General features: G+C 47.4%; 1 protein-coding gene and 1 long non-coding RNA gene across 6 annotated transcripts in view; one reads left to right on the forward strand and one right to left on the reverse strand.

Moving 5' to 3' along the window:
- The window catches only part of LOC146811255 (uncharacterized), a 242,335-nt gene extending 236,049 nt beyond the window's left edge, over window positions 1–6,286 (forward strand). For both annotated transcript variants that reach the window (XR_014966705.1, XR_014966706.1), the window contains 2 exons: window positions 5,341–5,432; window positions 6,206–6,286. This is a non-coding gene — a long non-coding RNA (uncharacterized LOC146811255). The remainder of the gene's footprint in view (window positions 1–5,340; window positions 5,433–6,205) is intronic.
- RAB24 (RAB24, member RAS oncogene family) overlaps window positions 1–14,192 on the reverse strand; it is a 134,054-nt gene that overhangs the window by 91,893 nt on the left and 27,969 nt on the right. The window lies entirely within an intron of this gene.

Below are 14,192 nucleotides of genomic sequence, written 5' to 3' on the forward strand. Positions count from 1 at the left end.
TAACCAGTCCCCCACTTGCTTCGTCAAGGGTCGGTGTACCCTTTTGAGCCACTCCGTGTCCTCCGACGATAACTGTGTACTGCTGCGTCTGCATATTTAGAGAGTGTGTGCCTGGGCCCTGGCCTTGTGTTGGCTTCCGGTTCCTGTCAAAGGTTTCGAAAGACTAGACCCATAACCAGCGTTCCTACCAGTCTCGGCAGCGCGGCCCTTTTGAAGTTCATGTTTCAACTTCACTCGGGAAAAATGTCCTTAACTCCACTCTGTTAAAAAACATGCGGTCACTAATTTGAATAATGGAGTGAGTGAGTGCCCTTATAATTCAGCAATTCTGAATCCGGAATGATGGACTATTGTCTCAACAAAAAACAAAAAGTGGGTAAGTGCCCCTATAATTAGAATCAGGCACTAGTATTATATACCTGTTGACCTAAGTACCTAGTTCATTTTAACCCGATTGGTCAGTCCTGCGCAATAGTAATGACAGTTTATGTTTCTTCTGTTTCCTTGGGAACTGATAACTGGCGAACCCACAATATCTTAGTCTTCTGGATTCAGATCCTATTATTTCAAAGTAGTGATTGACATGTTCTAAGTTTTTATCATGTTATTCAACTAATGTCATGGAATGGAGTCATTCAACCCCACTCTACAGCTGTTCAATCTATGCACCCACCTTTGCTCCCTCAGAAAAAGTAGGTCTGTGACGTCCCTGGCTGTAAGCGGAAGATTCCGTTTATCAATCACAATCCACTTCGAATCTTTCTCTGTGCGAGTCTTTTCTTTGTATGGTGTGGTTAGTTTTGTGTAGTACCTCCCACATCTTATACTACTCATGTGCTTCAGTATTCAGACCATCACTCGCCGAGTGGTCATGCCTACATACGGGAGCCCATACAGTCACCTAATGAGAAAAATCACGTTTTCAGACCTGCAGGTGGTGTGATTTCTGAGATCCCATGGGTCACGTAAGCCTATGTCAGCCCTTCTGCCATGGACAGTAAGTGGACAGGCTGTACAATAACCACAAGCACAATGTCCGTTAATAGTTGGTAAGCCCCATGGTGGGTCTGCCCGTTTTCCTGTATGTTTTGAGCTCCTTGGCCATGTGTGCACAACCAGGTCTCTTATAATTGAGCTTTTTAAATAAGAGAATAGGGGACTTAGTTGGTTCAGCCCGTTTGAGTTCAGTATTCACCAATTCCTCCTGATCATCCTCGTCACATCATTGTATGCTGTATTGAATGTAGTCACGCATATACTCCTACTTTCCAGTTATCGTGGGCGAGTTTCAAGCAGGGCCTCCCTATTGTTGTTTTTGGCCTGCTTCCATGCTTGTTTAAATCCTTGGTCTAGGTAGTCACGTTCTCTGAGTTTTTGGCTCAACAATTCTGCCTCTTTCTTGTAATCATTTAGGGCTGAGCAATTCCTACGTAGGAGTAGGAACTGCCCATAGGACAGATTTTCTCTCAGGGATTTCGGGTGAAAGCTCTTGAATGAGAGCAGGTTGTTCCCATCTGTTGGTTTGTGGAATACACTGCTCACTAGGATCCCGTTTTCTGCCTTGTTGTTCAGATCTAGAAATGGGAGGGAATCAGTTGATGTGGAGAACAGATTAGGGTTTCTCTGGTTTAGCCATGTCAGAAATTTCTCAGCTGTGGCCTTGTCCCCCATCCAAATTACAATCACATCATCTATACATCTTCTCCAAATTCTTATCTGATCAAAGAATGGATTTTTCCGTGTGTAGATGTTCTCTCCCTCGAAGAATGAAACATACACGCATGCCAAGCTGGGGGAAAAAGAATTCCTCATAGATGTACCATGGACTTGTAGGTAAAAGGTTATATTGGAGAAAAAATAATTGTAAGAGCGATTTCCACTAGATACAGGATAAACGATCTTGGTGTCTGGTAGATCCAATTTTCTGAAAAAAAGAGGTTCTCCACCACTCAGAGTCTATCTTTGGGGGATGTTCGTATATAAAGGACTCAATGTCAAGACCGACAATGATTTCTTTGTTGGGGTCAAATTCAATGTCCTTAATAAGGCGGAGTACTTCCCTCGTGTCCTTCAGGTATGCCGAAATGTTTTGCACTATAGGACGCAAAAAGAAGTCGCAAAACTGTGATAGGGATTCCAGCAATGAGTTCATCCTAGAGACAACTTTTGGGGAACGCCTGAACGGTATAACCACCTAGTGGCATACCATATACAGAGGCAGCTTCCTATATTCTGTATATTGAAATGAAGACTTGTATCTTAATATAAAATCGGACAGTCTTGTGTGATCTACATTTTCGCTCTATACTCCTGTGGTTAGGCCCACTAGCATCACTTCCTATCTGGTTTAGAGATAGTCTCTGAATTTTTTCCAGGCTTCCCAGGCTGTTTTCAATTTATGAGGACATCCCTGACCTTCATAGACAAACATTTCCACCCCAATACATCATTCCATGTCCAATTCCCTTTGTTTGAATTCCAGGTTGCAGAGGCCCCCCGTAAACTGCTGACATTACATTAGACAACTATCATTCCTAAATTACAGAATAACTTTTGGTCCCTAGGTACACTGTCCTCACACAAGAGAAAGCAGGGTTTTTTTATTTGAGTTTAGTGGGGTTTCAATGACTGTGGCCAAACAAGTTACTATTTTCCCCCAGAATTTCGTCTCTTCTGGGCACTCCCAGAAGTGGTATAGAAATGTTACGGTCTGCCTAAATCTATAGAGACAAACCTTGGTGTCAGCTCGGCCTACCCTGGCTAGCAATGTCCTAGTAAAAGTAGGCTCTATTAAGTATATTTAAATGAACCAGCTAGAACCCTCCCTGGATTGCCACCTCTCTTGGCCCCTGCAAATTCTTGTCCTAGTCCTCAACCGTCAGCTCACCTAGGCTGCTCGTCCACTGACCCCTTAGTTCACCAAAGGTGTCAGGTGTGTTGAGAAGAATTTCTTTTTATGTAAGGGCCATGGACTTTCTTTGGAGGTGTTCTAGTAGGAGTCTATCCACCTTGAGGCCTGTAGTCTCAATGCATAAGCATGCCCTCAGCACCTTTGCCAAGAGGGCGTGTCGGAGTTATAGATATCTAAAACAGCCCCTTCCGACAGCTCATATCCTTCCTTGTGGATTTCAAGAATTCAACATCAGACTGACTGCATACTTCTCAGAGTTTCGTAATCCCAGTCGGGTCCCATATCTGGAATCCAGATAGTTTCCCCACTTCTTGTAAGAGCCCCATAGAAGGGTCTTTTTAGTTTGTTTGTCATGCTAGCTGTGTGTTAAATTCCGCTTTCCACACCTTCAACATCACCATTAAATAGGCGAGCCATTTCCAGCATCAAAGGTTGCCATATACAGCAGCACTGTATCCTCTACTCCCCATTAATTATCTGTCTATTCTGACTGGAGGCTTCACCTGTGGCAAATACAACCAGTCATTGACTACTACCAACTGCGTCACTCAGTAGTACTTTTTATTATCTGGGAGGGCAATTCTAACTTCATATAGCCTGCCAGTTCGTTTTTCAAGTGGAATCAACAGAGGTCCATCATTCCACAATAGCGGCCTTAACTCTATGCCTCTTATTATTTTGTTTTTATTTAAATACGTCTGGTACGGTTTGTTTTGAAGGACACATTTTAACTTGGAAGCATAATTATTTTAAACAAAACCACCCTTCTCAATAGTGGGAGGGGCAGCTCTTTCCCATGTGCAGTGTCTTCCCTGAATTTAGAGAGGATTTTATAAAGATTTTCCAGGTGGAAGTGCTCTTGGTTTCATGTGACAAACACCCAATTAGTGTAATTCTCTGATAGGTGTTTCAGGGGGTCCAGGATGTAAGTGTGTAAGGTACAGATTTGCCCAGATGATGCAGAACTAAATAACGAAATGTCATCAGCATACAACACTCTTTCATCCCACCCACTTCCCCACCTTAGGCCACTAACCAACATGCTGATCCTTATTCAAAACACTAGGGGCTTTAAGGCAAGAGCTAAATACATGAGGGAACAGTAAGCAGCCCTACGAGTGCCCCTTTTTGAGGAGAAGGGACCAGAGTACATCTCATAACTTTGACACTGGCCATCGGTTGCTGACTAAGTAGTAGGACCTATACTGTATAGCTGGGCCAAAGTTCATTTTTTTCCAGCACCACAAATAGGCATTTCCATTCCAGAGAATGAAAGCCACTGTAATCATCAAGCGACCCCACCAGGGCAGACTCATTGACTGATACTGCAATACAAACAAATAACCACCTCAAGTTTAACTCCTTCGCTGCCAAGGAGGTACTTGGCAGGCCTCAGCACCGGGCTCGGGTGCTAAGGATGTGTCCAGCACGTCCTAGCACCCCACCACGAGGAAAATGCTAGCGCTCCCCCTGCGAGCCCCCCAACCTCATGCCCCCACCAGGGATGGCAGCAGAAGCTGTTTCACTGCTACCCCTGACCCCTCCCCCAGCAATCTGATGATGGGAGCTTGCACATAGCGCACTGACATTATCAAAACACGATGGGGATGCACTGGAAGCTATTTGCTTCCAGCACAGCACTGGAGGAGGTACGTTTTTTCCTCCGGGGAGGTAACACGACAGCAGAGAGGCACCGGGAGAAAGGAAAGAGCCTTGGGCAAGGGTCGCTCACCAACATTGGGGAAATATTTCAGCTTTTGCCCATTTTCTCCACCCCCCCAACCAATCGGGAGGAAATTGGTCATATTTCTAGGCGGATCCGCCCCCAAGAGGGCAGAAAACCACTAGACACCAGGGGTACATTTAAATACATGTCAAGGAGCGGCTCCTCGGGTCTTGGGTGCTGCCCAAAAATATTACTACTAGTTTTGGCTGTATTCTGCTCTCATAACCCCCCCTCGCCCCTCTTTAGGGCAGGTCAGGCATTTTTAGGCCAATCTGCCACCCTTAGGGAGGAGGAACCACTAGACACCAGGGAATGAATTTCTGTGTGCGCGCGCACTGGAGTTTGACTGGCGGTCTCGATGTACCGTTGTTTGGCTGTGTGTGTATGTGTACTGGCATTTTGTCTGGAGGCGAGTTTGGACTGGTGTTTCGCTGATGGTGCGTGTTGACTGGCTTCTGGCTTGCGATGTATGTGGGTGACGTTTGGATTGTGGTGTGTGTGAACTAGTGTTTGGCTGAGGTAAGAGTCATGCCCCCACTAGGGTGTCAATTTTATGCCTTCGATTTGTGCCCCCCTTGGGGGCAGATTGGATGTTTCTGATGCCGATTTGTCCCCAAGGGCAGACTTCATAGTCTTTTACAATGTTAACTATTGTATTTCTTGCCATCTTTTTCAATCTTAATGTTCAATTTCTCCTTTTTAGTCAAATGCAAAGCTTTTGATTTCCTTGGTGGCGACTCCTGCTTGCGGTTCCGGAACTGGAAGATCTGCAGGTTGTATATTTGCATATGTTTGGTAAGGAAACTTTTTTGTTAACGCTAGGCTGGGCTCTGAGGGCCGTTTCCGACTTAGTAGGACTGGCATGTGGACATGGCAAACTGCAATACACAATCGGATATTTACCACAAATTACTACCGGTCTGCAGTCGCCTGAGAGATGTAGAGGGGCCTTAATAGGTCTGCTTGGCTTGGCCTTGGGAGGAGGTGGTGTCTGATGATGGGGAAAGCAGGCCAGCAGACTTGCAAGGGCACAGTGGGCCGTGATGAATATTAGGACTGCTTGGTACACAACCTGTACATTGGGATGGGTGGACTAGAGAGTTGCTGGTTATGTCTGCTATTCATTCTTGCTGTGGGGAGTACCAGAGAGTTCTCTACTTGGAGAGATGTGCTGGCCCATTAATGGCTGTACCCAACCACGTAGGTTATCTTTAGCTGCTCGCAAAATTCAGAATCTTAAAATGCTCATTTGTAACCATGACTAATTGACTTGTGACATTTCTTTATATTACATGACTATATTTGGTCTGTGTCATGCTACATGCTAACTATACATACATCATTAATCTATGTATGCTCTTTAGAATTAAAATAATATTTTTAAAAAAGGAAACCTTTTTGTAATATGTACTTTAAATGAGTATCATTGCCCTGCTTGAATGTATTTTTAACGGTTGGAATAGTCGTAGCATATTTAGCTTATGATTTCTTTCCCCAAATTCACGTTCTGATTTGTGCAAGATCTATATTGTCTTACCTCGAGTGTAATTTTTGTTTTTCCTTTCTAGTGGAATGTTGGTGATGCTTGCTGTGTCTGTGCAGAGTAGGTGCAGTTGATCTTCTGCCTAGCTGTCTATGGCAAGCAAGAGGTATCTTTTTAGAGTATCGAGTGCATTGTATTTATAGTTCTCAGGATCATTATATGCCAATTGTTATATTTACTCTTTGATACAGCGGAGTTCGTGGAGTTGTAATTTGACAAAGTGTTGTTTAGTGCAGTTTTGTTTTTATGTTTAGATTTCTTTTATTGATTTCAGATCAATGAAATGGCAAAACAATTGAGCTGTACATATCTTGTATAGCCCACTAGGGGGACTGCCCCAAATGAGAAGTAAAACAAAGAACAAGAAAGTAACCCCCTTCCCACCCCTTCCTCCTATCGAAGACCTTGGCCGGATCAATATTCTACTAGACTGTTCAATAATCGCTTGTCCCTGGCGGACTAGACTAAAAATTAGGCAAGCTAGAACCCCCTTTGCCTCTAGAGGCGGGCCAGTCGCAGTAGTCCCAAATATTTGGGGCAGGTAAGTTCTGTGAATTCTGAGGTCAACAGTTTTAGGAACAGCTCCCACGTTTTATGAAAGGAGGCGCCTGGGTTCATGAGTGATAATGAAGTTTTGTCCATCCCAAGTATGCCCCACAGTCTGTGTAGCCATCCCAGAAGAGTCGGGATTGTTGTGGTGCCCCAATTGGAGAGAGAGTATTTTGTACAGCTGCCCCCAGTGCTAATGCCATTTGTCTGCCTCTGCGCGCCTTGAGTGGAAAGGTGATCTGATTAGGGAGACCCAAAAGAATGTAAGCAAGGAATCGGGGGAATTTGGGTATCAAAATGAGAATCAATGTCATCAATTATCTGCTTCCAGTAATCCACCAGATGAGGGCAATCCAATAATAAATGAGTAAGAGTACCTACGGAGCCACAGGCCCTCCAAAATTGAGAACTTTGTGATGGGTTGCCCCTATGGAGTCGGAGGGGGGGGAGGGGGGAGTTAAGTACCAACAGGTGTTAATTTTCATGGTTGTTTCAATACTTGCCATGTTTCGCGCTGTGTGTCAAGCTCTGTAGTATATGTCGGACCATTCTTTCTGCGTCAGTGATCTGCCAAGCTCCGCTTCCCAGCGCAACTTGCCAGGAGATTTCCCAATACCAGGGACGCTCTTGGTGAATTTTTACGAGTCTGAAGTCGGGTAAGCATCTGTGTGTCTTGTGAGTAGCCATTTTTTCGAAAGTTGCGAGTCGTCTTTCTGCCCCTTCCCGCACCTCCGGATGCATCACCCAGTGCCGGATATGTAAATAATGGTAGCGCTCCGTCTCTGGGAGATCATGATCCCTGCGGAAGTCAGCAAATGTCAGGGGGCCTGCTGTGTCGAAGAGGTTTCCAATGGAGCGCCGGCCTTCTTTAGTCCACTGTGTGAACTCCTGCATGTCTAGACCTGGTGCAAAATCTGGGTTGTTCGCAATGGGCGTGATTGGGGATGGGAAGGTCGTGAGTCCCCAGGGGCCAGTTACCCTATCCCAAGCTTGGAGGGTAGGGTGAGTCACCTTAGAGAGAGATGGATTCCGTGGCCTGGCAGTTTTCGTAAGAAAGGAGACTCCCCAAGGGGCTGTCTGACTAGAGACCTATCCATGAACAGCCATCGTTTCTCAGACTCCGGACAAGACCACTAAACCAAGGGTCTCAGCTGAACTGCCCACCAGTAAGCTTGCAAGTTGGGGACTACCAACCCCCCCTTAGCAGGGTCCCTGTAGCTTAGCTCCCTACGCAGTCGCGGTTTCTGGTCACGCCATATAAAGCGCTCCAAGTCCCTTTGTAGGGAGTGTAGAGCACCCGAAGGGGGAACCAGGGGGAGTGTCTGGAATAAATAAATTATTTTAGGAAGGATGGTAATTTTTATGGCCCCTATCCGGCCCAGCCACGACAGCGAGTGAGGCCTCCACTTGCGAAGACAATCCCTCACATGCTGCAGCAACGTTGTGTAATTTCACGAGTTGGTTTCTTGAATACTGGCCGTGAGGTGCAGGCCCAGGTAGGTAATCTCCTCTTGTGCCCAAAGAATATGGTAAGATCTCTTAAGTGCTCCCAAGGTATTAGGGCCGAGAGAAAGATTAAGAGCCTGTGACTTATGCACAATGATCTTGAAGCCTAACGCTAGTGCGAAACGCTCAAGCTCTGCCAGTACTGCTGGGAGGGACCCCCTAAGCTTCTCTAATGTGGCCACCACTTAGTCAGCGTAGAGACCGATTTTATGCTCTTCGCCCCCAAATTGCACTCCTGCAATTAGGGGATCGCCTCGAACCCGCTGAGCCATGGCGAACAAAATTGGTGATAATGGGCAACCCCGTCTCGTTCCTTGCTGGATGAGAAGGTGTTAGAGGTGAGCCCATTCACTCTCACGGAAGCAACAGGATTAGTATAACTACTAAGCACCCAATCTATAAAACGCTGAGGGAGGCCGAAGTGAGATAGGGTCGCCTTCTCAGCGTCAACAGAGAATATCATGTGCTCAACAGGGAAATGTTCAGATTTGTCCACAAGAGGCGTTTTGTATTGTCAGAACATTCACGCCCGGGGACAAAACCCGACTGGTCAGGGTCTATCAGACCAGGTAGGTGGGGTGGGAAGTGTCTGTGCGCCAAGATTCAGGTAAACATTTGAAGCTCCACGTTAAGAAGAGAAATGGGACGAAAGGATGCACACTGTCGTTTGTCCTTGCCTGCTTTAGGAATCACCGTGATCAGTGCCTCCAACATTGATCACGGGAGGGGGGTTATCCGCTCCAACCGAGTTGTACACCCTCACCAGCAACGGAGCCAGCAATGCGCAAAAGGTTTTTAAAAAAGGGGAGGAGATGGTTTTGTTTTGTGTGTTAGTTTCATTAGTAAGCATTATGGCTGCCCGCAATCTGACCTTCCAGCAGGTCGTAGGTTTGTCTTTTGAACCTGCCACTGAACATGGCTCTGAGACGGAGATTCTGGCAGAGAATTTTTTGTTTGAGGGGAATCATCTGATGATGACTTCACTATTAGAGGTGAAGTGCTTTTCTTTCTAGAACAGAGGTATGCCAGTAGAACAGCAAGAGCAAGCTGAACTGCAGCCAGGAGCTGGAAGGCTTCCCATTGGATGTGCTGAACCCTAATTTGCCCCCAACAAGGTGCAGCCTGTTTTGCCTACCTTTAGTGGTCTTTCAGGGTATAAAGTCAACACAGAGAACTTTTTGCCTTTCAATTTCTTTCAACTGTTTGTTAATTATGTGTTTTTGGATGAACTTGTTGAGCAGACTAATTTGTATGCAGAACAGTTTTTGAGGGACATCTGTGCCACACTTAAGACCCACTCAAGAGCTACCCGGTGGACTCCAACAAATCTCCATGAGATTTGGCAGTTCTGGGGCTTAACTTTCCTGATGGGATTGATAAGGAAGCCACCATTGTCTTTATATTGGTCTACTAGTCCCTTGATGAAAACTGCTATATTTCCAGCAACTAGGAGTCAGAATCAATATTTGCTCCTGCAGTGGATGCTGCATTATATGGATAAAGATACAGCATTGCCACAAGATCACCCCAATTGTGAATGTTCCTTCAAGATTTGGCCTGTCCTTGGTCATTTAGTAGATCGTTTCTCAGAGATCTATGTCTCAGGGAAAGTTATATCTGTGAATGAGTCTCTGGTCTAATTAAATGGGCGCTTGTACTATATCTGACACAAAAAGTTGGCGGTTCATTTATTTCATTTAGCATGCTTAGTTAGTTTTCCAGAATCCAAGATGACTATTGTACAATTTCTGCAGTCTGTATAAGGCAGCCTTGTTGCAGTTCAACAGGCAAGTGTTCCTAGAGTCGGAGTGGTGAAGGATGTGGCTAAACTGAAAGAGCAACATTTTCCTGAGTACAATCCTCCAACACCCAAAAAAGACTTTCCTTGTCGGAGATGTAGAGTCTGTGTCCGAAGAGAAGTACGAAAGGAGAGTTGTATGTACTGCTCAGAGTGTCCTTCTGGCTGTGGTCTGTATTGCTACATATTTTCTGATTACATGGCTGGTTGGCAGCAGTTTGATGTGCTTAGTAACACCTGATGCGAGTATGCTGTCATATTAAGTATTTCATATACTACCAATAGGTTGGTTATTTCTATGTGAAAAAATGTGCCCTTTTTAGTTGGAATTTTTATTTTTTCCCGATCTGCGCTTTTTGTTTGTGCAATCTGTTCATTGGGGGCATTTTAGAAATGAAAGATTCAAGGTGATGTCGGAGTAATGTTTGGCAGGCGATGCATGTTAGCTGGCATTTGGCTGCCAGTGTGTGTGGAGTGACCAGCAGAAAGTCACTACACAGGAAACAGTTTTTTTGTTCCAGGACCCTTCCCCCACACACTCTTTGTTTAGTATTTGATGCAACTTTGACTGAAGTGTACTGGGTTCCTTCTAGGGGTGGGCGGAATTTGCGAAAGTGACTTTCGCAAATTATCGCGAAAATGTTAAAAATCTCCGCAAACACGCGGAAATAATCGCAAAGATGCGGAAGTTTTTTTCCCGCCCGTTTGCGGTATTTTCTGTGTGGTCGCGGCTCGCCAACTTACCCATGCGGTTGCTCGCGGGCGCGGCCAGCTTGTTTTCACTCTTCTCGCAGTGCATGATCGCGAGAAGAAAGACGTGATCGCGCGACCAATGACATTACTGTGGGCGCAAACTGTCGCGAGACAGCGCAAATGGCTACCAACAATCCAACATCTCGTGGAGAACGCGACCGGATCGGGAAAACTTGACGGCGAACGCTAAGATTCAGGTAAGGCGATCGCGCGCGCATGTATTATTTTACAGCGCGAGCAAGAAACAAAATTATCGCTAAGCTGCGGAATGCGGAAATTTTGAAATTTTCTCGCTCTCCGCGGAACGCGAAAAAGTCAAATTATCGCAATTTCCACGAGCGGAACGGAAATTTAGCCCAGGCCTAGTTCCTTCTAACCAGGTCCCATGTACCAGTCTTCTTTCCCTAAAAAGGTTCCATTGTTTTCCTCAATTAGCAAAAGGTTTAGCACCCTCTGTAAGTCCCTAGTAAATGGTACCCCTGGTACCTAGGGCCTGAGGTATTAAAGAGGGCCCCCAAGGGCAAAAGCATGAATTGTGCCATCCTATGGAACCCCCACCAAGCTCATGCAGGAATGCTATCGCAGGATGCGTGTCTTGGGGCAGACAAAAGTGAAAACACAACATGTGACATAGCCCTGTGTGCCATGTCCTCTAACACTGCATGTAATATTTGTAAGTCACCCCTACAGCAGGCCTGACAGCCCTAAGACTGGGCTCTGATTATGTGATGAGCATGCAGGTATGCCCCTGTGCTGGTTAGGCCTATTACTGTCAGTACAAGTGACCAGGGAAGCCATTTTAAAACATGTGCTGGACACTGGTGAAAGCGGGTTCACCAGCTACATGATGGCTTCACTGAAAATAGGAATGTTTGCTATTGAACATCTCGTATTGGTAAACTCACACTGATGCCAGTGTTGGATTTACCAATGTATGCACCCAGAGGGCATCTTAGAGGTGGCCCCTGAAAACCTACCGGCCTCTGGTGTGACCTTGCTGACTGGTTTCTGCCAGCCTACCACCTGAGACGCTGTTCTGACCTCCTACGGTGTGAGCCTTTTGCTCTCAGGAGACCCATAACAAAAGAAGAGGATGCAACACTCCCTCCCATAGGATGACCTACTGATTAGCCTTTTTGGGTCGGTAAGCTTCAAAGAGATGCTGCCTTTGGAATGCAAATCTGCTTCCCCTTTGGCACCTGGACAGCCAGGAAAATTAGTTAGTTGGGTAGGTGTGCCACATCGAAGCTAGTACCGCCCCTAAGGTGGGCTACTGTGAGGTGGACACGATTTTTCAGAAGTATATATATTTATGATGGCATACTTAGGAATTCTGGGACAGGGTTTTGCCCAACTCCCACAGGAAGTGGTCACATAGGGGGTGTAGTGATTCCAAGGGTCAGTAGCCCACTGGCTACTACCCTTCGCCCCCCGTAACATCCCTAAATTCAGTATTTAAGGTAGTGCCTGGTGCCAGAGAAGCAGATTCTGATGACCTAAGACGAGAGAGGACACAGGAGAGCTGCAAAAGCAGAGAGACGCAGCAGCTGATCGGGAACCAACCCTGCCGACTGCTCTGCATACCTTGTCGAAAACTGCACCAAAGTCGACTCGTCTTGCAGCTGTTGACACCAGAAACCTGGGAGGACTGCCTGCCTTCGAAAAAAACTCAAGACCTCCTGTGAATAGCAGACAGATTTTGAGGAAACTCGAAAAGAGAGGACTCCGAGTCCCCCGGAACTGCCAAAACCCAACACCCAAATTCACCACTGCAGTCGTCCCCTCAAGCCCGAGTTGAAGTTGGCCAATAGTGTCAACAAGGTCCCCCAGTCTAGAGCTCGAGTCCATTATGGTTTTACCCCTCCTATACTCCCAGATGTCGCCTGCAGCCTCTGCACACAGGCCCCCCTCAGCCACGACTGCTCTTTATGCCTAAGGACATCCCTGCACCTGTTGCTCCAGGGCCTTCGAGAAGAGGACCAAAGATGTCCCCCTGTCCCTGAGCATTACAAGGCCTGAGACCACTTGCATGTTCAGGCCTCCTGACTTCAGACACTGTTTTGCACCCGGCTGCCCTGGTGCCGCTGGTGGTGTTCTATTGGTGCTGCCTTGAACCTTGCCCACCCCTCACCTTAACTCTTGGAGATTGGCCTTGTAAGTCGCTGTTCTATACCTGTTTGCAGAACCGTTTCTCCTTTCCATAGGATAACATTGCAGAACTAAGAAATTGTACCAAGTGAGCACTTTTTAACGGGAAAATAATTTATATTCGGCTAGAGGGCGCCAAGCAAGATGGCCGCACTCGCGTGAGGCTCTTGCGGTTCGGGCCCTTATCCGTCAAATATCCTGGTCATCTGGACAGGCTACAGAGAGCAAAGCAAAGAAATGTGCATCGGAATGAGACAGCAGTGCAAGCTCCTCTAAAAAGCAGATGTACCTGCCCGCTGTCCTTTGGAAATCGCGGATGACCCCTGGCGCACACAACATGGCGGCGGTGGCGGCCTGAGCCTCGGGGATGGGCAGCGAAATGCGGATCGGCAGAAGTGACCTGCCCTAACTTGGTAGCTTGGAGGATCCTGCGTGGGATTGGAGCCCACTTGTTGACCGGGATAAGAATTGGGCTGTTCATCCCCGGGCTCGGAGAAGTATTGAGCTCTTCATCCCCGGTCTCGGAGCTGCGGGACTTAAGACGGACTGCCGCGACCTGCTGGGCTGCTGTTGCGATAGCGGGGGCCGCTGTGTGGATGTGCCGCGGACCCGGGGGCGTACCCGGAGCAGTGACAGATGAGCGCCCGGCAATCTCTGAGGTGCGGTCCGATCTGCTCGTCGGACGCTGTCTGACCTGTGTGGCGCTGTGACAGGGGAGACGCAGTATATCCGAGCGCGGACTGTGTCCCAGCTGCTCGTGATGCGCTGATTGCGGCAAGGCGCTGACCGCTGTTTGAAGCTGTGCTGGCTCTGATACCAGAAGTGCGCTGGATCCCTGGGGTGAGGAGCGCTAGGCAGTGGGACCCCCCCCCCTTCCCCTCCTCTGACTTGGATTAGGGAGGATATAGCGAGCGAGAGGGCCACATGAGCAGGGGCCCGAACTGGGGTTCGATCTTGTTACAGCCTGTGCAGCGCCCCTGATCGGACATTTTACCCCCCCCCCCCACCCCCACCCCCCCTATTTGGAGACAGCATTGAGACCAGGTTGGAAAGTACTTAAAGGGGGAAGGGGTCTGCGGAGAGGTGCGGCCTGCAGGTCTGGGTGGCGGAGCGTCTGCTGGAGCAAGTCTAGGCTGCAGTCCGCCTATGCCATTTGATGATACCATTCTGCGGACGCGGGCACATATCCCAGCACTGAGAAGAACCCCAGGCGACCTGAAGTGCCCCTGCTGACAAGGTGAACACACTGCGACTACTG

Source organism: Triturus cristatus, chromosome 7, assembly GCF_964204655.1.
Source record: "Triturus cristatus chromosome 7, aTriCri1.1, whole genome shotgun sequence".
Lineage (NCBI taxonomy): Eukaryota > Metazoa > Chordata > Amphibia > Caudata > Salamandridae > Triturus > Triturus cristatus.